Source organism: Passer domesticus, chromosome Z (genome assembly GCF_036417665.1).
Source record: "Passer domesticus isolate bPasDom1 chromosome Z, bPasDom1.hap1, whole genome shotgun sequence".
In the NCBI taxonomy this organism is placed as follows: domain Eukaryota; kingdom Metazoa; phylum Chordata; class Aves; order Passeriformes; family Passeridae; genus Passer; species Passer domesticus.
The window spans coordinates 31,105,704-31,133,670 of record NC_087512.1 but is presented as its reverse complement, the minus strand read 5'-3'; the positions used below and the strand labels follow the sequence as shown (position 1 = coordinate 31,133,670).

The 27,967-nt window shown below is 36.1% G+C and overlaps 1 protein-coding gene and 1 long non-coding RNA gene across 21 annotated transcripts in view; one reads left to right on the top strand and one right to left on the bottom strand.

Annotated features, from left to right (window-relative positions):
• PTPRD (protein tyrosine phosphatase receptor type D) overlaps nucleotides 1-27,967 on the top strand; it is a 1,155,490-nt gene that overhangs the window by 211,400 nt on the left and 916,123 nt on the right. The gene's annotated exons all lie outside the window — the stretch shown is intronic.
• LOC135290793 (uncharacterized) lies at nucleotides 14,563-26,242 on the bottom strand. Its single transcript, XR_010353614.1, has 3 exons — nucleotides 25,408-26,242; nucleotides 17,000-17,137; nucleotides 14,563-16,326 (listed from the first exon to the last, which is right to left on the bottom strand). It is a non-coding gene; the product is annotated as an uncharacterized LOC135290793 (long non-coding RNA).

Genomic DNA, 27,967 nt, shown 5'->3' with positions numbered 1-27,967 from the left:
TCAGACTATTTGTCTGGTGAAAATTACAATATCTTGGATTGTATATGATGTTCACACTAAATAAAATATGTACCTTTTTGCACAGAAATTTTACTATTTCTTCCCTATTTAGTATGTGATTATTTGAATATAATCTCATTACTGTTTAATATTGAAGTGAAAGTAGACCTGAAGCACAGTATGTTATAAACTGGACAGTACTTTGCAATAAATCAGACTTGCTCATTCCTCTTAATCAAAAGAAGTCATAGAATCACAGAATGTCAAGGGTTGGAAGGGACCTTAAAAATAATCTCATCCAAACCCTCCTGTCATGGGTAGGGACATCTTTCAGTAGGCCAAATTGCCAAAGACCTTACCCGTCCTGGTTTTGAACACTGCCAGGACTGAGGCATCCACAACTTCCTTTGACAATATATTTCAGTATCACACCACCCTCACAGTACAAAAATTATCTAATAGACATCATAAACATCCATGATAATGAACCATAATAAAAAGTTGTGACATGTTTTTTATAGAAGTGGAATTGACTTGAAAGCTTTCACTGCTGGTTGTCAAAATATTTTTTAAGTTCTCAAGCACTGAAAATTAGCTAACTGTCATCAGAGAAATCTGCTGCAGTAAGACCCATAATTTTAATTTCTTGCTGAAGTTCTGTTGAGAAATCAGCTAGGGAGACTGTTGTTTTATGTAAACAAAACATGGTTATAGGTGTCCCCTCTAATATGACAAGAGTGACTAATATCAGAAATCTAAAATTATTTAGGTATCTTTTTATCTCGAGACATTCAACCTGTTATAGAAGGCGAAGTTCAGGTTTTCCATTAATGGATTTATTTGTTTCTGATAGAATATGAAATATTATAAGCTCCCTTGACAGAAGTCAAGCAGGATCTCATGCTCTGTATAATGAGAAAAAAAGGCAGGGAAGACAGGAATCCTAAATAATATGTGGAATGTGATACAAGTGTCAGCTCAGGAATTATCAGTTCAGTTCACTGACAGGTCTGTCATATTTTTACACAGTCATAGATTGATTAAGGCTGGAAAAGACCTCTAAGATCCAATCAGTCTGAATTTTCTGATCTATTTGGCATCATCCTGCCTGCAGAGTTCTGAGTGATAGAGAAACTATTCATTTAATCTCCTTGTTGGGATATATGTAGTCTGCATGTTTCTGCATGTTTGCTTAACTACACTTAAGTACTATGCTGTAGCTGAGCCAATAAGATTTATCAGACCAAGTTGTGATGCATTGAGTCAGTCACACAGCACAATTGGTTTGCAACATGCAGCCTGTTAGCTGCAGGTAACTGGGAACTAAATAATCCTGGTTTATTTTATTTTCAGCATGTGGTGGTTTAGACCATGTTACACAGAAAACTGATTTGCAAATGGTATTTTAAACTTGAAAATAAAGATACACTTTTTTTTGTTGTTGTTGTTCCCTAACAAGTGATAATTATTATCACTGATTTTTATAAAGTTCTGATTTTTGTAGCCACACTTTAGGTACTGGAATGCTGTGATCAGTTTTCCCTGGAATTTTCTCTTCTACAGGCACCAGAGACCTAACTGCTTTAGTCTTGCCCGCTTGGGCAGATTCTCTAGCTGTTTGATTATTATTGTGGTCCTTCTTTGGAGCCGCTCCAGTCTTTCTTCCAACTGTGTCCCTTCCAACTGTGGGATTGAGAAATGAATATGGCATATTCCACGCATGGTCTGACAAGCATGATTGAGATCATCATGATATCTATGCTAGTAATGCCCCTGGGGATGCAGTACAGGATCCTATTTGCCTTTTTTGACTCCTGTTCAGCTTGTTGTCCACTCCCTTCTGGCAAGGCTTCTCCCCAGCCCCACACTTTTTAGTCTGGACTAGGCTCTCTGGTAATGTCATGGCAGGACTTTGCATTTGGCTTTGTTAAATACAAATTTGAATTTTGCACCCTCAATTATCAATCAATTATATTGATAGCACCCTCTTCCAACTTGTCCAGGCTTTCTTTCAAAACTGCTCTTCATTATGATAAGTTCATGTGACCATGCAGTTCACTGTCATCAGCTCTTGAGCCTTAATCACTCTGCTACTTGCTTGTTAAATTCTAGAAAGTGTATGAACTACTCCGTCTAACAAGATAACAGGAAAGTAAATAGGTATGTATAGAAGAGGCTCCGATCTGTTTAGTACTTTTTTGCTAATCATAAATATTGGTTCAAAATTATGTTGCCCCGATGTGCTTCCTTGTGAATAACCCTGAGTTTTCATTTATTTTTTCATGGGAATATTTACATTTGACAAATTAATTAAAGGTAATTTCTATCTCCCTTCAGCTATGCCTCCATTCAGTACTCAAAATATGAGACAAGAGTGTCTTATTGCTTCCAATGCATGCTCACCGCTTACTTTGTAAGCAAAATTTTTTTAAAAAATGTTGCCAAGTGTTGTTATTACCATCATATCCAAGCAGACAGAAATTTTTCCTTCTGCTGTTTATAAAACTTTGACCTTTAGTCTGTAAGCTAACTCCTCTGGCTTACATTTTCCTCATGCGTCTTGTATCTAGAGTTTAGTTTTAAAAGCTCCTGTATAATGAGGAATAACTAGTGTATATTTTAGTAGTAAAGTTTTAATTAAACAAAATTAATTAGGAATATAATCTCTGTTATACAAATAACAATGCTGTGTGACTCATGGGAAACAGAGAAAAGTTGGGATCAATGTTTGTTAATAAATTTGTATCAAACTAATCTGTAAATTGGTCTCACTACTAATATGTTGATTAAGGTCAATAAATATTTGAAATCTTATGGTAAAAGGTAGATTTTTTCTGTTCACAGCAATTCTCTTCTTTCTAAATTTGAAATATGAATAGAGTGAAGAATTGTTAGTGATTTGGAAGAAATGATTATCTGTTCCTATGTTATATGTCTATCCAAATAAAATTCTGTTCATTTCAAAAGATCTTTGAGAAAATTTTCCTAAACTTATTGTTTACATCATGACTCACTTTTAAAACACCATATGAAATACCAAAATTTTTTTTTTCTACCCCTAAGCATCTTCTAGGAAATCATCAGGGATACCTGTCTGAAGGACCTGTATTGTAACACATGTAGCAGAGGGAAAAAATATGATACATCTGTGTAGAGTGGCAGAACCTTGATCTAGTTGGAATCATTTTGATGTAGTAGAACAGCTTATGATTGGAGTACTTCAACCTGAGTTATTAGGGATACTTTTTGGGATAGACAGAGCAGGAAGATAAAAAGGTAGATGCCCTTTATTTAAGACAGCAGCTGAAAGGCATGGAGATTTCCTGGAGATGGATGATGAACTGAGAGCTTTTGGGTAACAGTGTAACGTGTCTATTGTAGACCACCTGACCAAGAAGAACAAGGTGAGACCTTCTACAAAGAGTTGGAAGGAGCTTCATTAACAGGTCCTGATCCTCATGGCAGACTTCATTCACACCAGTATCTTCTGGAACAGGGACAGCAGAACATGACACAAACCATATAGGACATTCCTTAAGTGACGATTTCCTGACTCAAGTGAGAAAGAAACCAGAGTGTAGAGGTGCTTTGCTGGACTTCATACTCTCACACAAGGAAGGATTGTGAAAGTCAAAGGCAACTTTGATTACCATTGCCATGAGATGGTGGAATTCAGGACCCTGAAAGGAGGAAGCAGAGCAAAAAGAAAGTTACAACCCTGACTTCAAGAGGGCAGGAATTGGCTTGAGCTTTGACACTCATCTTGAAACAATCCCATTACATAAAGCCTTGGTTGGAAGGAAGCCCCAGGAGGAATGGTTGATGTTCAGAACTCATGTCCTGCAAGCTCAGAGCAGTCTATTCCAACAAGCAGGAAGACAGGCAAAATATCTGTGGGCTTGGATGTGAGAACGTGTTCCAACAAAACTCATACATAAAAATGTATGAAGGCTGGAAATAGGGACAGGTAATCTGGTAGGAATAAAAAGACACTATTTAAGCATGAAGCCATACAGGCAGGAAAATCAAAGCCCAGAGAGAGTGTCTGATGAAATGGAGTCTGATGCCAAAGGCAAGAAAAAGGTATCTATAAACATATTAACATGTAAGGGAAAACAGAGGAAAATATGTTCCTATGCTGAATGAGTTGGGAACCTTGCTGTAAAACGACATGGAACAGGCTGAGAGTACTGAACTCCTCTTTTTGCTATCACCTTTACTAGCAAAATTGGTCTTTAAAAGTCCCAGATATCTAAATCCAGGAGCAATATCTGAAGTAGGAAAGTTATATAACTGGTGAAAGAGAAGCAGGCTAGGGGAAACTTGAACACCCTTTACATACATAAATCCATGAACATGGACATGAGTTGTGCCCATGAGTGAGGCCTGATATTACTGAAAAACCTCTCTTGATTATCTTCAAGAGAGCATGGTGATTTAAAGAGGTGTCTGAGAACTTCAGGAAATAAGTGTCATTTCTATCTTCAAGAATGTCAGTAAGAAAGACCCAGAGAGCTACAGGCCTCTTCATCTGTGGAAAGGATCCTGAAAATCATTTCCAGCCAATTGACCAAGAAGAAGACTACCAGAAGCAGTCAGTATGAATTTACCAAGAGGGAGTAATGTTTAACAAACTTGATAACCAATGTTGAAAGGACAAGTTTGACACAGGAGAACAGTGGATACTGTCTTCATAGATTTCACTATGTCTTTTGACATAGCCTATTTCACCTGACATTAAAGACACAGTTTCTTTTAGGAATTCTTTACAGAATTATAACAATATTACCAGGGGTTAGAAGAAGGTGGGTCCAGGCATACCCTCCCATGATGTTAGCACAGACAAGCTGTTGATAAGTTTTGAAGGTGGGCAGTGAGATAATTTGAAGGACAGCTGAATAGACAAGGCCAGAATATGATAGTGAGTGGAATAAAAATCTGCTTGGAAACCAGTAGCTAGTGGTATACACTAGAGGCCCATCCTGTCTTACCCTGTTCAGTATACTTTTTAAATCTCTGGAGAATGGGTGAAGAGTATAGCGTCAGCAGTTTTGCAAACGACACAGAAGTGGCAGGGGAAACTGATAGACCAGAACTTTGTGCTGTCATGAAAAGAGACCTCAGTGGCCTAGAGGCCAAATAGTCTGACACCAACCTAATGAGGTTAAGAAAACGCTGAAACTGACACCTGGAAGGAAAGGAGGAAATCACACTGGGCTCATCCATCTGGGAAATGGTTTTGAAGGGAAGGTTACGGAGGTATCCAAGTTGAACATGATCTACCACTGGGCACTTGAAACTGAGATGACCAACAGCTTCTTAGGCTAGGAGAAGGACTGTCAGCAGATCAAACATGATCTTCCTTTTTACTGGGCACTGGTGAGGCCACATGACTACTATATACCAGAACATTGTGTTCACTTTGGGGTTCCTCAGTATCAGAGAGTTACAGACATGTTAGAGAGAGTATAATGAAGGCCACAAAAATGATTTATGGGCTGGAGAAATTCCAGGTGTTAGGGAATACTTAGAGAAACAGGCCTGTTCAGCTTGGCATAGGGGAAAACTCAGGGTGATCTCTTCAATGTGTGCAAATATCTGGAGGCAGGTTGTAAGCAAATAAAACCAGGATCTTCTTGATGGTGGCCAATGACACAGAATGAGGCAATGGGCTTAGACTGAGACACAGTACTGTCCACATTTAGCAAAGCTTTCTTTTTACTTTGGACTGACTGAGCACAAGAACAGGTTGCTCAGGGAGGTTGTGGAGTCTCCATCCTTGGAAATAATATAAAATCCCAAACATTCAGTGATATCCACAGGTGCCCAGCGATCCAGTTTTGGGACATGAAGTAATGCACATTAACTGAATCATGGGAGCTTCCATCTGAACATCAGGAAACACTTTCTCAATGTGAGGGTGACTGAGAACTGGCACAGGGTGCACAGAGGGAGTGTAGACTCTTTATCCTTTGAGGTATACAAGAGCTGCCTGGACAAGGTCCTTATCTTATTTGAGGAGGTAGGTTAGACAGGATAACCCTTCCAAATGTTACTATTCTGTGATACTCTGCTCTACAACATTGATACTGAAAGATACTAACCACCCCTGGCAGCTAAACAAAACTTGAATTAAGAAGCTATTCATCCAGTACTGGATACCTTGGAAAATCTTCATGTATGGGACAAAGAGTCAAAATTGCAGTAGAAACGTTAGATAATTTTTAATGGAAGATAAATCTTAATTGCTAAATGATAGAATTAACTTCTTCCTTCATATAAATCCATTTTAATGTCAAAAAAATGCCTACCTGCTTGTTTGAAATATTTCTAAAATTATAATTATTTCTAAGTATTTTTGTGTTCTAATGATTAAAAATAAATTTTTTAATAGTAGCAGTTTACATATAAGGTCATTAACCCTGTGTTGAATCAGGACACTTTTTTCTTCAAATCCACACAGTTCTAGAGAATACTAGTTTCAAAATAAATTTAAAAAAACATTGAAAATCTTTAAAAGTTAAACTTATTTTGATACAGGGAACAGAACTCTAGTTATGATAATCTGGAAAGATATATCTAATGTTAATTTTGTATTAACAAGTCTTAAAATATTGTGCTTGACTAAAAACTACAGTATACAATTTCAGTTTTTTAAATTCTAGCTACAACAACATTTTGAAAGTTGATCTAGAGATCAGACATAGCTTTTTCTGGCTTAGCTGCACTTTATCAGTATTACTATTAAATTTTCAATAACTGTCAATAATGCAAACAAATTCAAAAAGCAGAAATGTTCCATTAACAAAAAATAAACTATAAAAAAATTAGAGGACTTTTGGCCTGCCTTTTTCTTATTATACAGATATTTCATGTATCAACGAAATTAAGGAATTTAACATGCTGTAAACCATGAGTTTATGCTTCATTCTTATTCAGTCAAGTTAGTAATTCAATATGAGGTCTTATGTTGCATCTCATTTTGTCACAAATTGGATTATTCAGTCTTCAAAGTAGGGAAATCTTTGATTACTGAGATAATATTTAAATATTAACTCAGATGAAAGCACCCCACACCAGCTGTTTCTATTTAAGTCTCTTGTGTTCACTTTAAAATTGTGAACAAATAGCTTGTTGAAGAGATGTTTGATTGGACCCTGATGTTCCTAGTATTTTCTTTTCATGACTGTTAGGCCAATAGCCTTCACAGAAATGAGTTAATTTTCCCTGAAATTACTTGACTTCATTATCATATAGAACTAAGTTTGTTGGTGTTTAGAAGACATATCCGTACTTTAGACATTAGCGAGAAATTCATGAGTAGATCCAGGCAGCTAAACAGTAGATCCAACAAGCTAAAGTCCAATAGCTTGTTACCTCTGTAATTCTGCAATTCTGTGAACTGCTCTCCTTCTGTTTAGTTTTTGTTTTGTTTTCAAATTTTAGTATTGCTCAAGTAAAATGCCTGTCATTGAAGAAACCAATTTTGTAAGGGTATGAAAGTAATAGCACTTTAATATGTGATTTTATCCTCAGTGAAACATTTATCAATAAATGATATTTATTGCTGCAAATAATTTGCTTACTGGAAATCCTTTTAACTTCAGCTAGTCCCACAGTATAAATTAAAAGGTATAGAATTTCTCCCTGAATACACATGCCGTAAATATAGGAAAAGTGTTCTATTGCTGCTGTTGATATTGAACAGTTTTGTTGAATTATTTTACTTGTTCATGGAGACATTAGGATAGATGCTTCTTTTAATGATATTCATGCTTTTTAAGAATGTGATTATTTTGTAACTGTAATAGACATAGATTTTTTTTTTTTCAGAATTAGTCAAGGGAGATTTTTAGAAACCTTTCGATATAGTCAGAATTTCAAATTAAAACAAAACTGCATGTTATCCTGGGGAACATGATGCATACCATGATTTTATTTCCACCTCTGAATTCAGACTACTGGATTTTTTTGAAATTTTGCCTTTTCTTCCCCCCAACACATCCACCAAGGAATTTATTTTTTAATGTCAATTTCTATCAGTTCATACTTTGTTATAAGCAGGATTCAAGCGACTAATGCTTTATGCAAATGAAGACGATTCAAATCCTATTAATTGGTAGGGAATCATATCAGATTGTACAGTTAACATTGTACCTGACTTCCTATATTACCTCACTTTCATATAGCTTTCTCTGATTTAATGGAAACAAAAGTCTTAAACCTCAAGAGAATTATAAATAGGTTAATTTTTGACTAATTGCTTTTATGGCTGGAAGTAATCTGTAAGACTTCTGCTCAGATTTTAAATCTATTCAGCACTGTTTAGATGCTTAACATGTAGACAAGAAGAAACATAGATTCTAATTTGTGCATCAAAGTTCTCTGAGAATGCCTGTTAAATTGGGAAAAGGTGTAGATACAGAGGAAGACAAGAAAGCAAATAAGCTTTTCCAACCATAATTCTATTTCTTAGTATTGTCTTTCCTGAACATATTTGGTCAGAGTCTGGTAGAAGGCACAAAAATAATTTTTAACTCCCTTCCTTACCTCCACCCTCACTCTTTCAAAAGTGGGTACTCATTGTCAATTCTGTTCACTTTCTGTGGTAGTCTTTTGTGTTCTTGCAAAGCAGGGATGTAAGGAGATTATTTCTTGGTGAACAAGGAAGAAGGGAGGAGGTTCTCCTGTGAAACAGGCTTGTTCATTTCAAGGTCTTATTGAGGTACTCCCATAAAGGAGAATACATTAAGAATATGGAAAAGAATATGGAAAATCCACCCTAGGGATTAGGGATATTTTGTGTTGTATGTTTTAACACAATCTTGAATCCACTAAAGGTACAGGAGGCGTAACTACAAAAAATTACCACATTGTGATAAAAATTATGAAGTTCTTTGTGGTAATAATAATGGGGGCTAATAGTTATAATGTCACTTTAAGTGTAAAGCTGCTCAAAATCTGCATCTTCACAAAGCATTAAATGACTATTGGCTGAATATAAATAGAAAGTATTCTGTATTTTCTGTGTCTGTTTCTGTGGGAACAGTAGGAATGCTGAGTGCTGTGATTTGAACTAACGACACGTTACCTATATGATTGTGTGTGCAGAATAGATTATAAATGGTAACAGAAGAAAATTCCCTTTTCTGAGTAACCACAAAGAGTATTGGGAGACAAAAAGAATCCTAAACCCCAAACACCCAGGAAGGTATGGAAATATGTCTACACATTTTGAAAAATTTGTTGGACTTTTTAGGCATTGTGTTAAACAATAAGCTTTTTTTTTTTCCCCTTGAGGTACAGAAGACACAAAAAAGGAATCTTTCAATATGTACACCTTTGAATTTTTTTCAGTGACTTGCTAGGGACAATAAGTGGCTGGTGTTGCCTTGTGTTCAGGAAACATTTGATGTTCAAGTAAGAGGAAAAAAAGGAAACAGCACTGATTTCTTGAAAATCAATGATTTTCCATTGATGCCCTCAAAGAATAATTAGCTCTTCTGTAAATTCTTCTATGGGAGGATCCAACTGACAGAGAGTGTTTTAGTGAAAGTTTCTTACCCAAGAAGCTATGAAAATATCAGTAGGTTGTAAACAAAGTAGATGCTATTCATATGTGTTTGTGTGAGTAAAGCCATGAAAAAGCTGACTGCTTAAATGCATAATGATATGAAGAGAGGAAGTAGACTTTTATTTACCATAAAAAATCAAGCTCTCCAGAAAAAAAAATATTTTTGAAATAAATACATTTATTTTATTGCAAAACTGATCTGTCAAGTAATTAGTAAAATCTGATTAACGTTTCTGAAAAAAGGTATCTTTTAAAAATAAACTTTCTAGTAAAATTACTACTATTTCCCAGTGATCATTAGAAACTAAATAATATCAATTTGATGATATCTATGTTTTAGTAGGAATTATTGGGAAAAATATAGAAAATAGATATAGATTTTAGCAAGATCTGTGTGGTTTTAGACACTTCACGAAAGCAGGTACATGAGTATAAATTTAGGCATTTTATTGGCTGTTAGGTAGATGTGAAAAAAATAATTACTATTAAATTAATGCGGGTTTTGTTGTGGGATTCTTTTCTTGTAAATGCTATGCCAAATAGTATGTACCTAAAATATGTGAATGGTAATAAAATGCTTAGGTGGTTCAAGATGAGAAGACACTTCACTTTGTGAAAACAATTTGCATGTTGAGAAATTAGCAGCTAGTTCTGCTGATAAAACTGTCTCTACTATTTCAAGAAAATTGAATTTCTCATTAATAATTTCCATTATTTGTTTACAACTGTAATTGTTGATGGTGAAATATGCTTTTTTTGTCTTCATAAATCTATGAAGAAAGAACTTTTCCCAATTTCCTGTGAAGTTCATTATACTTTGCAATATCACATATGTTTTAAGACCTTTTCCTTTAAGTGTCTCAACCATTAGCAAATATTTAATATTAATTGAATTGTCTTTACAAAAATCTTGGACTAAAGGATCAAGGAAATTGTTAAACAACCAAGTAAAAAATTACTAACCTTTCCTCCAATGACTTTTTGATGAAATAACATTGTTGAGCTTTCTGTATTGTCTCAAGACTCACTGCACTTGTATCTTTAAAATAGATAGAAAATTTTCTGAAAAGATCCCCTCCTCATAAAATTTCATATGCACTGTAAGTCCACAGCCTAAGAAAAATAGAGACTGAGAATATTTTCACACAAAGGCTCAGAGTAACTTCATGGCAAATACAGATAATTTGAAGTATAAATGAAAATGTTATGGATGATAAAAGTACTTAGGAGAAATAGAACTACATAATAAAATGATAAAGGATGTTCATCTTCATTGTTGATGTCTTGTCTACTCACACTTGAAACAGTTTCACACCATCAGTATTCATTACAATATTTGGGGTTTTTTCTTATCCTTGTACTTAATAAAAAGCCATTAGTATCCTCTGATAGTACTGAAGTGTATAGAGAACTTGTCCACCATTTAAAGATCATACTTTTTTCCACATGCATCATAATTTTAGGCTGCTTGTGACATGAGCTTACTTATATTTCACTGTCAGTTTCAGGACACTCCAAACGGGGAATTTCTTAGAGACATAGCATTATGTTCTACAATAATGAATTTATAAATCTCTCAAGGTTTTGAGGTTTTTTTTACAAGTAATTATTTGCTTTGAGTAAAGCAAATGAAAGGGAAAGAAAAGTATAACAGATGCAAATTCTCTTTATAAAGACCCTGTACTAGTTTTTAAAGATTACATGTCAATTTAAAACAACAGTATCAAATTCTGTAAAGGACAGCTATAGAAAAAAATTGCAGTGCATGTGATATAAAGTTATGCTTTCCTGTCTTTCTTTAGAAGAAAAGAAAAAAATCATTGGAACTTATGATTAGGTGAAGCAATTTACTCTAAAGTGATTGTTCAATGTATTCTCAGGAAATGTCACCTTTCAGTTAGCAGAATCAAAGATGATATACTATTAGTGTTATCTCTGAGATGTAGCTTGGATACTGTGTTCGTTGGATACTGTGAACATAGCTGTAAAATTCCTGAGTATTTAGGTAGTAGAACATTTGCTGCAATAAATGCTAGATATTGGATGCAGAACTTGAAGTCTGGCTACCAACAACAATAAAATGGAAGTAGATGTCCACTCCCTCAAGGGCAGGGAGGCCCTGCAGAGATGAATTAGAGAGACGGTCAATCACCAACAGGTTCTGGATTCCACACCTGGGACAGGCAACTCTGTGTGGATAGACTGGTAAATGAGATGCTGAAGAGCAGCACTGAGGAAAGGACCTGTGGATCTTGACTTTCAGAAAGCGGAACATGGGTCAGCAGTGCCCTGGCAGCCAGGAGGGCCACCCATGTCCTGCAAGAGCATCAGGCGCAGCATCACAGCTGGGCAAATGAGGGGATTGTCCTGCTCTGCTCTTCACTGAGGCAGCTTTTCCTTGTGTGTTGGGAGCAGTTTTGGGTGCTATAATATAAATTAAGCTATTAAAGATCTTCCAGAGTCTTCCAGAGGAGGGCCATGAGGACAGTGAAGAGTCTGGAAGTCCCTTATGAGCAGTAGCTGATGTCACTTGGTTTATTCAATATGGAGAGGATGAAACTGAGAACTCACTGAAATCTTCAATGTCCTCATGAGGGGAAGTGGATGGATAGACAATGATCTCTTTACTCTTGTAACCAATGACAGGTTCTGAGGGAACGGCATGAAGCTGAGTTGGGAGGTTTAGGTTAGATATTAGAAAAAGGCTCCTCACACACTGATGTTTGTGCAATGGAGCAGAGAAGAGGCCACAGCACCAGTGTGATAGAGTTAGACATACATTTGGACAATGCTTTCAGATGCATTGTGTGATTCTTGGGGTGTTGTGTGGAGGGCCAGGAGTTGGGCTTAATGATCCTGATGGGCCCCTTCCAACTCGGTATATTCTATGATTCTGTGATTCTAAATAATCAGCTCTTTGGTTCAATTTCTATGTCATCCTCTTTTTAATACAATAATATCTAATTTCTGTGAAAAGTAGGCATCGGCTATATTACTACTGTCTGTAGTATTATAGTGCATGTTAGCTCTCATCTGGAATTTATTTCAATTTTCCTTATATTTTTTACCACTTAAAACACAAAGTAGTCTTATATTATTTTAGTGAACATACAAATCTATATGTTTATGTTTGCTCTCTTACTTTTTTTTTATTTTAGTTTGCATTCTCACTTTTATAGAGTGGTGAAGGACCATAACATGATAAGATTGTTTTGGGTTTTTTAATACAGATGTTCACCATTGACATTAAAAATAATAATGAAGTGAAGTTAAAAATTAACTACAAGTGAAGTAGTTATCACAAAATTTTGCAAGCTGTAGATAACTGGAAAATTGTTCTGTGTATCTGTAATGTAATTAGAAGATAGTTCAGAATGCCTATAACGTTCATAAATGGGAAAAAAGAATGATTTTGTAACAATGAAGTATGTAGAAGTTGAAATAGTAAAACTGACGAAGAAGAGCAAATATCACTAGTAGAACATTTAGAGAAGGATTATGAAATTTGGGATGTATAAGCAGTATGTCCCTTGAAAAAGATAAGGAAACTGCTGTTTCACTGGCAGTGCAGGAAGTGATTAAAATTTCTCACTCTAACACAAGAATTGAATAACTTGTTCTCAAGAAAAAGAAAGAATGCAATGGAAAAGAGGAACTAAGGCACCCATATTTTTATATTATGGCTATAGTACAATAGTGTGAAATCAGCAGTGCACCCCAGAAGAAGAGTCCAAAAATAGACTGGGCTTTGTTAAAACAGAGGCATCAAGGGAAGAGATTATATTCTTCTATGTCACATTCATTAGACCATATCTGGATAGTTATTTCAGTTTTGATCCCTAAAATATGTGTAGGCCGTGGACATAGTGGAGTGGGTTCAGGGACTGCAATTAGGATGATGAGGCCTGAAGCCCTTGCCCTGTGAGAAGAGGCTGTGACACCAGGGCTGGTTCAGCTGGGAGAAAGGGTGGCTTCAGGGGGCTCAACAGCATTGCCAGCACCACTAAAAGGGGAAGAAGAGATGCAGTCATGCTTTTCACTGTGGTGTGTGTGGCAGGAAGTTGAAAGTGAAACAAGCTACAACATGAGAGGCTAAGGCTGGAAAGAAAGAGAAGCCTTTTCTCCAGGAGGACAGTCTAGCAGTGAAACAAGTTATCCAGAGGTATTATACCACTTCCATTCTTGGAGGTTTTCAAGACTCAGCTGGAGAAAACTCTGAGCAAATTTGTCGGAATTAAGGATCAGCCCTGCTATGAACAGGAGGTTGTGCTGCAGGCCTCCCAAAGTCTCTTCCAACAGAAATTATTTAATTGTTCTGTGGTAACTAAGAAAAGAAATGATCATGGCTATTTTTGTTCTTCCATTATTCCCCTCACAAAGCAAATATTTTTATATTAAGCATTTTTTCTTGGGTTTTCGGTGCTACATATTCTCTATATTTACAAAGTAATCATTGTAGATTTGTTACAAGAACTTGTGTATTCAGGGCACATAACACAAATTAGTAAGAAAAGGCAAGTATTTTTCACTTCATCCTGATGAAAAGAAGGAAAGGTGTTAAAAAAAAATTAAGAAGCTGGAACAAATGTACAAGAAGGAATAAAGAAGGGGAAAAGGAATTAATATTGCAGGAGGCTTAGAAGCTGTTAACCACCAGACTCCAATTCTGTTAGTGTTACGAGGACTTCAGCATTTAATGCTGTATTAGTTTTGCACTCCCTACACAGGTATAACAAAAAAACCCAGTAATGATAAAGGAAGAATTTAATTTTAATCTACACTATAGGGAACAAGTCCAGAGTAGAGTTCCTGTGCCACAAGCACAAGGTCAGTTTCTACCTGCTGAGGATCTTTCTGAGCCCAAGTTTTATTTAAATTGTTCTGACAAGTGGAAGTAATGTTCATATGACCAAAAAAAAAAAACAAACCCCAAAAATAAAACACCAAAAAAACCAACAAAAAACCCAAAAAACCAAAAAAACCACCCCTACATCAGCATAGAACATTGTAAAATTGATATAATTTATTATGCTGCATAGAGCTGAACTAACAAAAAGTTGTTTGCATTATATTATTGCCAACTATGCAACTGCTGCTTTGCACCTGTTCTGGGCATTGGACAGGGAGATGTTTCCACAGTTAGAAAGATGTATTTTTCTGATCTATCCAAGCTGAATATCTTTTTTTCATTGAAGACTTACTGGACAACTGCAAGGACACATATGCCTGCTTGCAGCTCTAAGACTTCCATCCTAAAACTGTCCATTCTAGCTCCTGACATCATTACTGCAATTTCCTTATATCTCAGTCCTTTGGGGAAGCCTTCCCAACAGCAGTTTCCAGAAAGCAAAATTTGGAATCTTTGTCTCAGAAAAACATACAGTATTTTTGCTATTTGAAAGAGAGATCAGTGCTTTAAACCATTTCTGCCTTTCACCGGTTTGATTTTTGACATCAATTTCCTGTTGCTATGGTTCTCCATACAGCTTTTGTGTTCTGGATTATATTGTGAATCCTACTGTAAATAAATATTACACCTATGGTTTATAATGTTTATTTAGGGAACCTTGCAATATCTGTAACTTTACAGAAACAGATTTAATGTCTCTGTCTCACATCTAAGTACTAACTAAAAATCTACTTTTTCATTTTAATTCTTGTAACAAAATGGAGAAAAAATCATGTGTTAATGGAGTGGGTAGTTTAGTGAAGATGGAGGATTTCTTTCTTGCTAATGAGGCTTGAGGGCAGTACGATGATAGAATACACATGTTCATTCTTGTGGCCAGAAATGTGTTCTTCCATTTTTGTTTTTGACTTTTTTTTTATTCCCATTCTCTGCTCCAGGGGCATTGTGAAAGGCATAAAACTTATTTTGAATATATTAAAAAAACTTTCCTAAACATTACTAATTAGCCATCAAGAACTGGAGACTAGGCTTGAAAATCAATAGTCACTATTAAAGATAAATAAATAATGGAATGACATGCTAATTTCTGAAGACTCTGCCACCATGGCTGGGTAGCTGCCTGGGCGAAGCAGAGAAATTATTTGAGTCAGCCAGAGAAATTCAACCAATTCAGGTTGCTTACTGGCCCTCTGAATATTTTCTTTGGTTGGCTAAGAAATACAATAGAAATGTAACATTGCTAATCCTCATTGAAGGAATATTAGAAAATTCCTGTCATTCTCACTTTTACAGGTACTGAACACAGAAAACTGATATGTTTCACTGGTGTGAAATTTCATGAAAGTTACTTCAGTATTTGTATATTCATATTCTTCATATATTGTAATTCATATAGTTACTAGCATTGACAATGGTCAGAGCTGTCTCTATGAATTTTTATGGTCTTTACAGACATGCATCTTGAAATGAAGACTATTTGCTTAAACTGATGAATTTTGCTATCTTAAATACCTGATATGTACATAACTCGCATGACTGAAAGTGTGACCAGCATATAGCAAACCTGTAACTAGCAAAATCTGCTTGGGAAATCTGCCAGGATTTTTGATGTATTTTGCATGTAACACTTTATTATCATACAGTAGATTACTCAGAAGCATGCATCTAATTTAGGATTACACAGATTGTCAAAGCAAACAGAATTGGCACTCTGTGAGCAGTTCTTACTTTGCTTCTCTACAGCATTGTAGGTCCTGACCTTGTACAGATGGTTACTTCAGAGGAAACGGAGGGGTCTGAGGCCTCAGTGTGCTGAGTCCTTATAAATCGACTAACTTCACACCTGTCAAGTTTACATACATTAAAGCTTTAGTATTTAAACTCTTCAAAAACTCTATGAAACTAATAGCCCTTTTAAAAGAGTGGTGGTATGTATTGTGTGTTGAACCTGGATGGATGACAGGTGCTAACCAAAGCTACTCTGTCCCTCCCCTCTTCAGCTGTACATGGGAGAGAAAATACAACAAAATGCTTATGGGTTGAGATGAGGGCAGGGAGAGATCACTCAGTGGTTATCGTCACAGTCAAAACACAGTTGCCCTTGGGGAAATTAATTTATTTTCAATAAAACCAGAATACAGCAATGAGAAATAACTCCAAATCCTCCCTCCTTGCTTCCCGGGTCCAACTAAATTTCTAATTTCTCTACCTCCCTCTCCTAAGAGCTACAGAAGGACAGGAAGAGGGTGGTGCTGCAAGTTTATCACACCTTGTCGCTGCCACTCCTCCCTCCTCACACCCTTACCTACACCAATGTGGGGTGTCTCCCACAGAAGACAGTCCTTCATGAAATTTCTGAATATCACTCCTCCCCACAGTCTGCAGTTCTTCATGAACTGCTCTAGCATGGTTCCCTTCCATTTTGGTCAGTCCTTCAGGAGCAGGCTGCTCCAGTGTGGGACCCCCATGGGGTCACATGTCCTGCCAGCAAAGCTGCTCCAGTATGGGCTACTCACTCTGTATGGTCCTGCCCAGAGCCTGCTTCAGTATGGGCTTCTTATGGGATACATTTGGGCACATACACCTGCTCCAGCATGGGATCCTCCAGGAGCTCCTGGTAGGTATGTGCTTCCATAATCTGAGAGTTCATATTCCTATAAAGCAACGAACATATGAACGTGAAAGTGAAGGCAAAATTATTCTCCCCAGGACTAGACTCACTAAAGTAAAGTTTAATTTTGAGATTAAGCAAATCAGAATGCTTGAATCAAGGCATCAATTGTTTTTTAGCTTTCAAAAAATACAGTATAAAGACCTGATGTTCTTCCTACACGACCCAAAACTTTTGCTTTTACTGTTTTGTTTCACTTCAGATGCATTCTAGTGGCGGACTTGGCTTTCCTCATAGTAAGCTACAATAGTATGCTTATGTCCTGTCACACTTGCAACTAAGTCTTGAAAAAATTAGCAAACTAGCTTACCTACAGCAAATAGCTTTCTTATAGCTGCAATATGTAATTTTAGCTATTGAATTTTTAAAATATATTTTTTTAGAAAATTTATTATAAAATAATGAAATATACTCCAAAGTTGCAATAACACACTTGTGGTTAGATCAGTAGGCTAGCTTATAGTTCAGAAAATCAATTTATTTCAATAGAATTTTTAGGCTGGAAGGAGTGTGAATCCTGCCTTGCAAACCTGGGAGTGGAGTCTTTCACAAGGGTTAGACTAGAGCATATATATATATGAATTCAAAGTAGATAGAGAATATTTCCAGCATGACATATTTAAGGTTAATGATTCTTGTGTAGTTAAAGTTCCCCATGGACTGACATTTCTGCCTAATGTTCTGCTGGAACTGGATTATATACAGACTGTGAGAGTTCCTGCCATAAAATTGAATCAGGAAAAGAGATAGACTGGGATTTGTGCTTTGACTGTTCCATTAGAGTCTCTGAATAAATCAGAACTTTAAAGCCTATAATTATTTTTTTTTCTTTTTCTTTTTAACAATAAGTATGTTTCAAATTTAGCCTTGTGAATGGTAACTATAATGATCATGTAGAAATAAGGACATAGAAAAAATCATGCATTGTTTAATTTCAGATTTTTTGGATGGAAATATACTTCCTGTATATGTAGTATTTGAATAAGGCTGCTAAATAACTGATGGTATACAAATTATATGCAACTAAAGTTTGGACTGACACTCAAAATCAGATTTCTGCTGTGAAATGTTTAAACACTTCTCATGTGACATTCAGCAATGTATGGGTGGTAAAACAACCATGGAAACAAACTGTCCATGGATATTTTAAATTGAATTACCCACTTTCATGAATATTTGATCTGCTGATTGCCTGAAAATGCTTTAGATTTCTTGCCTATAATATAACCATATTAAACTTCTGAAGGTAAGGATCTGTGTGACAGGAAAGCTTGTAGTCCTGAAAAAGGAAAAAAGAGAATTGCACAGCATATATTTACTTTAACTGTATACACAATCCAGAATTGTAGACTTCTGGTGATATTTTCTTTTGACAAGGAATCAAAACGATGATGTAACAAAAAGTCTAATTGTCCTACTTAAATTGCAAACATCCAATGAGCACACATATTTTCCAGGATTGCTATCTTAAAAGTTATATATACTTTTGGTTTTTAAAAGCCAAAAATATAAATAAACTACCTAATTTATACTCTTAGAATTTTTTACAGACAGAGTAAGTTACATGGGAAGTGGGAATAGTAATAAAGCATAGATATTGTAGAGAAGAAAGAATTATCTTTAGCTGCATGTAAATATATTATTTGCAGAGATGATAAAAGAAAATTTTGAAGGCTGCCCTTTCTGTGACGTTGCTTACAGGTGTCATCAGCAAATAATTTACCTTATGGTAGAATATAAAATTCATGTTTTTATTCAGAAAGAAGGTTATTTATAATTTTATGGTGCCTTATTTTATCATACAGTTAATATAAGTCCTTAAAAATAAAAGGAAAGACTAAAGAAAAAAGTCACATTAACAAAAATAGTCTATAGTCTCCATTTTACAAATCTGTTCCTAAAATGTAGCAAGAATCAGCTTGCAGCTTGTGAATAGACACAAAATATAAGAAAAAAAAATCTCTTACTTTTGTGTTAGTACAGTAAAGGTATCAATAATATTTTTACCTTTGGGACAAGTTTTTCTTCTTCTGCCCCTTAAACTATTGGTATAATGGAAGAAAAATTCCATAAAATTAACACCTATTTGAAGCCTTAGCTTAATCATTAAGCAGCCTTCCTATTGCATATTTGAATTGCTAGGGTTCCTAGCTTAGACCTTAATCTAATACATATGTATTTTTTTTTACTTTTAGTAAAATATCAACATCGAATTAAAGCAGGTGTGATGCTTTCTAATTCAATATGTTCATTATATAGAAGATAGTGGAAAATAAAAGATAAAATTCATCCAAACTGTTTATTGGTACTACCTAATGGCACAAAAACATGCTTATTGAAATGATTACAATTGCATTTGTAAGGAATTGACTTAATACAGACTTCTTATACAACAGCACCGACTAGTGGCGTTTAGCAAGGCAGCAAGTTTGCCTTTTCTCTTATACAGTATTAAATTAAGATGGCTAAGACCAGAAGGTATAGAAAGTCTGAGTGTTTCTGTTTTTCTAATTAATGTATGGCTTCTGATAGCAATGCATACTTTCAACTAAATACAATAGTTTTTTACAAAGAGATAAGTTGGGGTTTTTTGTTTTTGTTTTTTTTTATGCTGTAAGAGACTAAAACTGCCTTGCACATTTTTCACAAGGAACAACTTTGTCAGACTGAGTAGTTTCTCAATTTCTTGCAAAAGTGTGTCACAAATTCACAGCAGCATTACAAAAAATTACAGAAAGACATTATTCAAAACATCTTGATCTTCTTGACATTTCTAGACAAAATATTTGCATAATATCTGTCTATTAAATGTCAGAGGCACACTCAGTTTCAAGTTATGCCTTGAAACTGAGTGTGCCTCTGACATTTAATCTTTTTGTAAGTCTACTAGACTTCTGAAAAATATATAGTTACAATTAAGGTTAGTAACATAACCTGAACGTAGGAATTTTAATCATAATCATTACACAGAGGTCTCCTTGCCTCATTTCTTATGCATCTTCCTATGTCTGCTTTTCATGTCTTTCTCTCTAGTTAGCCCAAGTACAGTATCACACTGACACTGGTGTAGTTGCTTCAGGTAGCTGGGATATCTCTTGATCAGTATTGTCCTACATTTCCCATTAAGATGTACCCCATTCCTTGAGAAATTATTTTCTTTGCAATTATCCAAATAACTCCTAGAAATACTAGTGTGGCCCTGTAGAGAGATGAGAATATGGTGTGAATACAATAAGTACATGGGAAGGTGCCAACCACGGAAGTATACCTGCAAATTTTCTGCTTTCCAAAACCTAGCTCATGAAAATGGAAAATATAATGCTCTTGCTCATAAGAATAAATTGATAAAATGTGTGGAGGTGTGCCTCTGTGAGTACATTTAAAAAATTATCTTCCAGTACATTTCATCTGTTGGCCACTTTTAAGCTCTCAGTATCAAGGTAAGGAACGCTGGACCTAAAGACAAAGTTAACGGTAGGGCACCGTAAATAATCATTAGTTTCAAATCCAGTGGGCTGAATTTAACAGCTGGTATTTGTAACTTAGTAATGAGATGTAAAAGCCATAAATGTAAACCTCAGACTAGCACGAAATAAATGATTCACCATGCAGTTTAAATTACAATATAATTTGGTGTAAGTTTTCTTGGGACAGCGAATACTTCAGGCATGATAGGCTGATATCAGTTTATCATTTCACTATGTAATCAGAATTCCTCCCACCATACTCCTCTGCTGTGTATTTATATTATTGTAAGTGGTTCAACTAGCTTGATTTCCTCATTCTAGTTGGTGTCATTTCCATTCCATCTTACTATGCAATTTCTTCCCAGCATCAAAGAGATTACACAAGGATTTTTTTTTTAATTTTTTTTAGGAATATGTATGCCTGTATGTGTTTTGGCTGAAACTTGCAAATCTGCAAGGTTGCGTACTCACATCTAAATCACAAATCTGTCTAAATCATACAACGTCTAACTTGGCTGTCTTGAAATCCTCACCAGGCAGATACAAAATTAACATTTACAGGCATTTAGCTGGGAAGAAATAGTGAGTGTTGTCTAAATTTGAGACTCTACATAGATGAAACTGAACTGAGAATGAAGACAGAAAAGCTCTTCAAAAACATCCAGGGCCCTGTAAGGTACCAAGTACTGCTGATTCTAATATTCAGCGTCAAACTTCTTACTCTGTCTGTGTTGGGACCTAAAGTGCAGTCTCCTGGCAGGTGGACAAAACTAGTGTGTTTTGGTTCTGTTTATATATGTTTGTTTTTTATTTTCCAAAACTGCCAACTCTTAGAGAATTCTGGCTATTCACTGTGAGGTTCCTGCTACCTATCCATAGCATCAGAATTTTAGACCTGTATTTTTACATATCATAATGAATAAAAATGTAGCACTGATATTTATACTATAAAATTAAACAAATGATTGTCTGCAAAAGCTTCTTTGCTTTTAATTTCCCTTTCTTTTTACATTTTCTAGTGTCCCCATTTTGGAAGGATTTGTGCTCTCTAGTTCATATTTAAGAATATGGCTTAATTAAAAAGTCCTCCATTCAGACCTTGAATTGCAAGGAGATTTAGGTCCACATTTTCATAACTTTACACTCTTGATACCATTAGAATAATGATCATTTGGCTACACAGGTGTTAAGTACCTAAATTTCATCAACGGTGATTGTTTTAATCTTTCATTAGGTTACTCATAAAAAAACTCTCAAATTTTAAGTCAGGAAAGAAATCCTTCCAGCAGATGGCAGCAGCTCTCCACCTACCCTAATTATTCAGCCTATAAACATGCATATTAAGCACAAACTCTGATAAGAAACTCTCTTTTTTTTTTTTTTTTTTTTTTTTTTTTTTTTTTTTTTTTTTTACACAGCTGATGTTTGAATTGCTTACTCAGCCTATTCTTCTCCTGTTTTAATTTTCAAGATGACCAAACACAGCTGGTGTCACTAAGTTGTCTGAAACCAGCCAAGCCAGGAGGCATATGTTACATTGCAATTATTTTACTATATTGACAATTTAGATAAAGGAAGGTGCACCAAAGCTGTAGTTAAATTTGTATTTAGGTGACAGAATGCACTGCTTAAACTAAACTTAAACTAAACTTGCTTAAACAGCTGCAAGAATCTGAAGCTGTTCTGGCTTTTACTGAGAGAGATTTCCTTGGATTTCCTTGCAGTGCAGCGGACTTGTCATTCATAGTCATTTTTCTTACTTGGCACATTTGTAGTGTAAGTGGCATTGGACAGGATATACACAGCCTCCCTAAAGATCAGACTTGCTCAGGCAATATTCTCCATTCACAGAAGATCATAAGGTCTTTCTGTTCAAGGGATACTGTCAAACAGAATATTTAAAAGTAATCCAATTAAGTGTATGCTGCAGCTTCCTATAAATAATTAACTGATTTTATTTTAAATCTGTCTATAAAAAAGGAGTGTTACAGTGATTCTTCTGCTGAAAAAAACCCCATGAACTACTGAGACAGCAACTGCCTATGGCACTATCCTACAGTTTATTCAGCTCTGCATAGACTTAACTTGATCATGCAAATAATCCCTCTTTTGTGAAGCTTCTTGTTTAACTATACCTTAATACATGAATAAGCCACTCTAGGATTCAGATATAGATGATTATAATTATACTACTCTAATACATAAAAACATGATCAAAAATACATATGTAGTCCAATGATTATACATATAATTCTTCCACTGCCCTCAGCTTCCTTGTTTTTGATATTTAAAGGACTTGTCAGTAAAGCTAAAGCTTGTTAATTATGCAGAAGTCTAAAAGAATCCCATCATATTCTGTTTTTTTGACAAATATGAGAGATAAAAAGTATTTTGCTTACTTTAAAACAATGCAACTGTAATCCATATTTCAACATAATTTGCTCCACAAATTTGGTTTTGTTCAGCCCAAAAAAAGTGTTACATTTTTGAACCAAATTCTATGAAAGGACTTCCATTAGAAAAAATGAATTTGTATAAAAGTAGAACTAAATAGCTTTCAACTAACTAGCTTACAATTTATTTTATGTTATATGTAGAATGGAAATAGCAGGGGAAGTGTTACACTGGGAACCATTGAATAAGTTTTTCTGACTTTGTGGCCTAAGCATTATTGTTTAGTTGTTAGGATCTGGCTCTTTTCTTTTCTTTTCTTTTCTTTTCTTTTCTTTTCTTTTCTTTTCTTTTCTTTTCTTTTCTTTTCTTTTCTTTTCTTTTCTTTTCTTTTCTTTTCTTTTTTCTTTTCTTTTCTTTTCTCTTCCTCCTCCTTCTTCTTCTTCTTCTTCTTCTTCTTTCTTCTTCATCTCCTTCTTTTCTTTTCTTTTCTTTTCTTTTCTTTTCTTTTCTTTTCTTTTCTTTTCTTTTCTTCTCTTCTCTTTTCTTTTCTTTTCTTTTCTTTTCTTTTCTTTTCTTTTCTTTTCTTTTCTTTTCTTTTCTTTTCTTTTCTTTTCTTTTCTTTTCTTTTCTTTTCTTTTCTTTTCTTTTCTTTTCTTTTCTTTTCTTTTCCCTCCCCTCCCCTCCCCTCCCCTCCCCTCCCCTCCCCTCCTCTCCCCTCCCCTCCCCTCCCCTCTCCTCCTTTTTTTAAATTTCCATAAAGAAAATTGTTCTTTTCTTGCCACATAGATTCAGATTACTTTGGAGGACTCTTGGCCCATTTCCTTTTAACCCCAACTTGCTATCATTTGTGGTGTAAGATCACCTGTATCAACCATCTGTAGAAATATATTATATTTAAAAAGGTTTAGAAAGATGGGTACAAGTGTGACATTATGTGAGAAGAGAGGAGTTGGTAAAATAACACTGGCTTTTATTTGCCTGTCTTGGTAACTTTGGTTTCACTCAGACAGTACTGGACCACACAATCACCTAAAGGACATAAAATAGGGTTCTCAATTTTCAAACAATCATCAAGAATTTTTGCAGTGGGGAATTCTATTCATATATTTAAATTTTTTGGAATGTGCACTCTATAACTGTAGTACATTTAATGAATATATAATTTTTTTTCCTAGTAAACATAAATTTCTGATATGTACAAATTTGAAATCTTCCATAGTATGTCAGATGCTTTATTTAGACAATAGAAAAACACAGAAGAAAAAAGACCCCCCCAAAACCAGAATCAAAATGAACAACAATAAAAGGTCATTGCACAAAAGTGAAAAATTTCCTGCAGTCCTGTTCCAGGATATATTTTAAAACTTCTTGGTGTATGACCAGAAGAAATAATGGCAGAATTTCCAGGGATTTTTTTCTCTCCACACACCAATAATTTTTTATCTTTTTGTGAATTCATTTCACCAATACATGTTTTGTAGCTTTTGGGTAATATATAAATTGACCCATTAGTAGCAGATTTTCCTTATTATTTTATAGGCATTGCTGAACAGTTTTTGTGTGATAATATGCCATTTTCATAAATGCCAAATGCTGTTGAGTACTATTTGTATTCATTAGATATATAAAGGAAACAAAACAACACAGAAATATTTAAATGAAAGCTACTGAAAACAAAAATACCCAAAGAAACAAAATATTTTTAAATTGATAAAAAATAAGAGCAGTAACAGAAGGAAATTTTGAAATTATTCTTATTTACAAAATTCCTATTTATACCAAGAAGATTGGTGGGTTTCATAAAAGAACAACTTTCAGCTGTATTTCAAATACAGAGCATTGTCCCTACCACAGTTTCTCCAAGGTAAATCAGCTCATAAAAAATAGTTATTTTAGCTGTGATGTCTTCTAGTCTAGAACTCTGAGAAAATGTTTGTCAACAGTTTTCACATCATAAAGTTTACTGACTACACAATATATTAATCTTGAGGCTTTGTAAAAAAAGAAAAAAGAGAATTTATTTGATAGTGCTTTATTAATAGAACAATTAAAAGACAAGTTGATGTCAATGCCCCCAGATCATTATGCAATAATTTTTCATATACAAAAAAACACCCAAACCTCGCCCCCCCTCAGAGAAATTTCTTACTGCAGAAGCAAGACCATGATTAAACTTTTAATACATTGGAAAATTCAAATTTTTTTCAAAGGGTCTAGCAAGTTAAATATTTGGCAAAGAGGAAATACTATTGCGGCAGTTTCCCGTCAGGCTGATTCCTGGTGGGGTGCCGAGGCCAGGATAACTCAGTGGAGGCTCAACACAGCAGCCTAAGCAAGCTAAAGTGATTTTCAGCTCTTAGTGATTATCAGCTCAGTGATTTCAGCCCTTTACCTTGCTAGGTGCCACAGCACAGACGCAGGGAGAGAGAGGAGAAGGCCGTGTGAGGTTCCGCAGGATTCTTTATTCGGGTGTTCCGTGAAGGTTCCCAATGACAGCTCTTCTGCTGAACCAGGCAGAATCAGGGGTTTTTATACCCTGCAGGGGTTTTGGAAACTGTCCAATAGTAAGGATGAGGGGAAAGTGGCCTATGGGCTTACAGAGAGATAAGCAGGGTCTGAAAGGTGGAAGAGAGGGGCTGCTAGGGTCCAGTCAAGATAACTTGGCATTTTCTAGCTCAGGCTTCTGACCTCCAAGGAGGCCTTGCAGGCCCTGGGCCTGCTACAAAATATTTCTTCCACATCTACAAAAGAAGAACAGCACTTCTAAATTAATTTTTTTCTATTTTGTGGTGGGACCTGAAACCAGGGCAGGAGCAGGGGCCTATGACAAAGTCACACAAGTCAGGGCTACATTATGGAATTAAGGCGAAGCACAGGGCCAAGAGCAGGTCCTGGAGGCAGCAGGGAGGTGGAGAGACATGGGTCAGCCCAGAGTTTCCCAGTGACAGGGTCTGGGAGGAAAGTTGAGCAGATGACCAGCTCACCTGCAGCTGTGGGCACAACCCCAGGCTCTTGGCCAGACGCCACTGCAGCTGGCTTGAGGGGAATCACAGTGTTGTATTGCATTAAATAGTTTATTTAGTTGTTGTTTTGCACGGTGTGATTGGAGATTTGCACTGTAGTACTCTATATTGCACTGAATAGTTTCTGTTATATCACACGGTTTGTTCTTCCCCTCACCTATCACATGGTCTTTCCCACACCCACCCCTCTCCCCACTTCCCCCTGGTGGTCTCTTCCCGGGTCAGTCCCTTCCCTGGCCCCACCTCACTGGTGTCCCATTGGCTGTGATCCTCTTCCTCCGCCCCCCGCCGCCCCTAGGTATAAAAGTCTCCCGCCATCAAGCTACCCCCTCTTTTTTCCATGTGTTTTTCCATCTGGTGATTTTCAAGTCAGTAATGGAGGTCATTCTTCCCCACGTGGAGAAGAGTGCTTCTCATCTTTTGCTTTTGTCCATGTAAGATCGTGTTGGCTGGGGTCTATAGCTAGCCACATTGGACCCAAACAGCCGGTCCAAACATGGATTCTTTCATCACAGTGGAAGGCACATCCTGAGGCAAGGCCTCATAGTGTCTCACTGTAGCTTCCATCCCTGCTGTGAGTCCTGACCCATGGCTCCCAGCTGGGTGGGCTGCAGGGTAGCCTTCTGCACAGCTGTGGTGCCTTTCACCATAGTGTGGCCTTAGGAGGCAGCCCCCACACACAGGTAGGGGCTTAGGAAGGTGAGAGCATGCTGGAAGGACGATGTGGGAGTTGCGGATACACCAGGCCTGATACAGTGTGCCTGTAGGGTGCATTCCCCTAGCAGGTGAAAGAGCTGCAGTGGTGGTGGGGAAGCCACACTGTTCTGCATCAGTGATATGAGGGAATGGGCAGGACAGGTGTGGGCACTTGGACATGAGGAGGGCCCTGGCCCCACATCAGCAGAACCAGACAGGAACAGGGCCCTGCAACTAGCCAGGCCTTAAGGGCTGCCAAGCCCTTGACATCCTTGGTTGGCCATTGCAGCTGCTGTCATCTCAGCCTTTCATAAGTCTGACAGGAACTTCTGTCTCATGAAGAGCAAATGGTAGTGTTTATATTATTATTACTGGCAGATATTTTCTTAGAAGAGATCTGTCCTACTAATTTTTTTCTTATGATTTGGGAGCTCTTTTACTGCTTGGGTTTGCTGCAGCACTGGAATAGAGATTGTCAGACTTTGTGAAATGCAAGGCAAAACAACACTGATGCTATTCTAATAGCTGAAAAAGTGTTAAACACATTTTCCCTTTATCTCTCTGCAGGGTCCTGTTTACTAGGGCTTAAATCTCTTCTAAATAGCAGCCTGAAACCCCTCTGTTTTGCTTCCTACTACATTCCCACTGGGGCAATACCATGTTTCTTGATATTATTCTTCATCATGCTACCTCTTAATAGCAATGAGAATACTACTGAGAATGACTTTACAGGAGAAGAAACACTGATTTACTTGGCTGTAAAATCATTCCTGGAAGACTGCCTACTTGTGCTGTACCGTTAAGAGGGAGACTGCATTTCAGTCTCTTTGTAAAAACAAGGTTAGGCAAGTGAGAGGTGTTCATAGGCCTCTCTTAGCACCATCATCTGATATTGTCTTTCTGGACTAAATACGCAGGTCACATTGAATGGCCAGGATTAATCATGATTGAGGGATCAGGAAAATATTCACAAAATGTTTAAGGGAAAATATCTTTTATTCTTAAAAAACACATCAGATACAAAATTCTTAATCAACTTTTTTTCATTATCCTTCATGTGCATGTATCTCTAGAAGTGGGAAATACTCTGGCTTTCTTAGACCAATATTCATTTCTCTTGGTTTATCTAGTCTTTTTTAAAGATTTTGCAGTTTTGTTCTCTAAGGAAACTAATTGAATTAAATTAGGTACCAGATTTTCTGAATATTGAAAATCCTGATTTTGATCTCATTC